Genomic DNA, 3471 nt, shown 5'->3' with positions numbered 1-3471 from the left:
AACTACTGATAACCTACTATTTACTGGAAACCTTATCAGTAACATAAACAGTCCATTAACCCATATTTTGTATGGTATATGTATTATGTACCATTTTCTTATAATAAGCTAGAGAAAAGAAAATGTTATTAAGAAAATTGTAAGGAAGAGAAAATACACTTATATACTGTACGGTATTTATTAACAAAAAAATCTCCATATAAGTGGACCCACAAAGTTCAAACCTGTGTTGTTCAAGAATCAACTATCGAAGGACATGGTGATTTGGGATTATGGATAAAGTTGTATTTTAGGAAAGGACTCATTTATAGTGAGAAACTCAAATTGATTGTTTAAGATGATTGTAAAAGGGATGATTACAATCCGATACTTATATTTACATGTATTTGGCCAGCATCCATTGGGATATTACCATGTGTTCATTTTTTTTGCTAGATTCATGAACATTAATGACAAAATCTCTGCTCTCAAGGAACCCGGAGTAATGGAGGAGACAGATGAGCAAACAAAGTGACAAGGTAGCGTGAAGGGCTGGCACAGAATACTATGGGAGTTGAAGGTTGGTACCCAGATCTGGCCAAGTCTAAAAACATGAGGAATTCTACCAGAAAAGTGGAGAAGGCATTCCAGAACAGCAAGTGCCAAGAAGAAGGTTGGGGATGGGTGTTCAAGAAGGCATTCAGGATACTGCCGGCACTTCCAAGATTCTGAAACCTATGATACCTATGAAGAAATGAAGGGATATGCACTTAGAGGGGTAGGTGAGGTCTTGGTTACAGAGGCCTATGCCAGGGTAACAAATTGGGCTTTTTTTGTTAGGGTTTGTGTTTTACAATTAGATATTTCTTAAGACGGTCATACTGACTCAGATGGTGCTGGATTTATTGAATAACTTGACTTTTTGGGATAAACCTACCATAAGGAGCAGCAGTTCAGGGGGTTGGAACTATACTGAGAAATAGGTAAGGGAAGTGCCCAAGAGCCTAACATTAACACCCCCATGCCTGTACATCTGTAACCTCAAACATGTGGACAAATAAGATGATTTTAAATAAAAATCAGTCAATCAAAGGAAATGCTCCTCTCTGCACTGGGGCTGCATACTCATGCTTTGCCATTGGTTATCCTCTAGGGATCAGTCACTGAAGCATGGTTCCTATGCTCTTATGCCATTAAAATAGAAAAATATTTCTTCCTTTCCTTTCATTGTAACTATGGACAGATCAGGTGGCCTTATTATATTCACATATGGTCATAACTCATAGAAATCCACCCAGTGGGGATTTCTGTGGAACTGAGGTTCAAGCCCTTGCTCCAACATGAATTGGAGAAACAATAAGAGTCAACATGGTTTGTGCCTGCCCTGTTGGCAGAACCATTCTCAAATGGCTTTTCACATGCTCTACTCCTCCTGCCTCTGCTTGTTGGCAAGTTCCAAAATGCCTCGAATGAATCAGCTGACTTTCCCTATAGCTTTCAGCATGGGCTGGGCAATTCCTTTGAAAAGCCTTGGCCTGACTTTGTTTACATATCACTTTGATAAGGTATTAGGTGAAATCTTGGGCCCTGCTCGGTCAGAATAAACGTGTTATGAAGTCAATCGCTAGAGAAGAAAAGTATTTTGATGTTGTTGTTTGAAGTATTACTTCTTCAATTAATGAAGGGAAGGCCTACATCACCCCCTTACTTTTCTTTTCAGCTCTGGTTATCTGAAAAGGTATTTAGGGAAATGACATTTAACAAAACTTTCCAAAATTGCTTACCCACTGTCACTGGCCTTGGTTGCGAAGAGAGTCCCTAAATGGATCATTTGGTGACAGCAACCATAGATAGAATTGGGGTAAATGACTCTTTGCCCTACAAGCAATAGGTAGCCTTTGCAATGACCAAAACTGATGAGTCACCAGAAAGCTTTTTTTTTTTTTAAATTTTCATTTGACTTGTCATCATTTACTCATACCATATTGCTCTTGAAGTAGTGAAAACACATGCAAAGGTAGACATTTTTGAACATGGTAAAACCATGAATTGGATTAGGCTATAGGCTGAGCCCCATTGTTAACTGTAAAGCAAACCATTAGGGTGCTAAATTTCTATATTAGTGGTTCTCAGAGTGTTGTTCACAGATCCCTGGATGTCCCAAGATTCTTCTGCATGGCTCACGGAGCCAAAACGCTTTTCATAATAATACTTAACACATTACTTGCCTTTTGGTCTCTGTTGACATTTTCACTGAATGTACAAAAGCAGTGATGGGTAAAACTGCTGGTGCCTAAGCAAAAATCAAGGCAGAGCACCAAAACACGCTAGCAGCTATTGTATTCTTCACCACCACATACTTGCCGTAAAAAAATGATTCTGCTTTCACATAAAGTTGTCTTAATGAAGTAGGAAGAAATGATTAATCTTATTCAGTCTTGACTGTTGAGTACTTTGGTTTGTGTGTTTTCTATGCTATGTGACAAAATGGGAAGTAATGGATAATGTGCTTCTGCTGCAAATTGAAGTGTGGTGGTTGTCTAAAAAAGAAAGTGTGCACTTCTTTGAGTTCAAACTAAACTAGATATGCTTTTAATAGAACACTCTTTTCATTGAAAAATGACAAGTTATAGTTATTCAGGCTTGGGTATTTGGGAGACATTTTCTCAAAATTAACAAAGTGAGCCTGTCACTTCAAAGAACACAACGGTGGAATTTGTTCTTAATAATAGAATTTAAGCTTTCTAGTAAAAGTAGATTTTTGAAATCTTGTGTCTGTTACCAGGAGCTTGACAGCTTCCCAGTATTAAAAATATTTTCTGATAAGGTTAGTGGTGATATAATGAATGCGAGTTTTTGATATGGTGTCATTATATCATTATATGATATGTATATAATATGTTTATGTATAATATATACAGATTATGTTAGATGTGTAAAAATTTGGAAGACCTGCACAGCTCAGTGAACTGATATTTTCCATATGACCAATGCATGATGTTAAACATGCAGGGGTAAAAGCTCCATTCAAAGTGCCAAGAGGTGACAGAATTTTAATGTAACAGCACATGGAAGATTCATTGATATGGTTTCATATTCCATATTGCAGCTAATCTTTAAGAAACTATTTCTTGTTGGGGCACCTGGGTGGCTCAGTTGGTTAAGCGATGGCCTTTGGCTCAGGTCATGATCCCAGGGTCCTGGAATCAAGCCCTGCATCGGGCTCCCCGCTCAGCAGGGAGCCTGCTTCTCCATCTCCCTCTGCTTGTGCTCTATCAGATAAATAAATAAAATATTAAAAAAAGAAACTTTTCCTTGTCAGGTTGTGATACTGTCGTGATTATCTGAAAAAGGCATTAAAACACTCCTAACTACATATCTGTATGAGGCAGGATTTCATTCGTTTCAACCAAAACAACATATTAGAACAGATTAAATGCAGATTAAATGTTATATAGATTAACGTCAGATTAAACTAAGAGAATCCAGCTG

The 3471-nt window shown here is 37.7% G+C and overlaps 1 long non-coding RNA gene across 2 annotated transcripts in view; it reads right to left on the bottom strand.

Moving 5' to 3' along the window:
* Positions 1 to 201: 201 nt before the first annotated feature.
* Positions 202 to 3471, bottom strand: part of LOC112833327 (uncharacterized) — a 48422-nt gene continuing 45152 nt past the window's right edge. For both annotated transcript variants that reach the window (XR_003210600.2, XR_003210601.2), the window contains exon 4: positions 202 to 723. This is a non-coding gene — a long non-coding RNA (uncharacterized lncRNA). The remainder of the gene's footprint in view (positions 724 to 3471) is intronic.

Source organism: Callorhinus ursinus, unplaced genomic scaffold (assembly GCF_003265705.2).
Source record: "Callorhinus ursinus isolate GAN/ISIS: 27379988/994484 unplaced genomic scaffold, GSC_fseal_2.0 scaffold25, whole genome shotgun sequence".
Classification (NCBI taxonomy): Eukaryota; Metazoa; Chordata; class Mammalia; order Carnivora; family Otariidae; genus Callorhinus; species Callorhinus ursinus.
The sequence above is the reverse complement of the archived record's forward strand: the minus strand, read 5'-3'. Positions and strand labels throughout refer to the sequence as shown.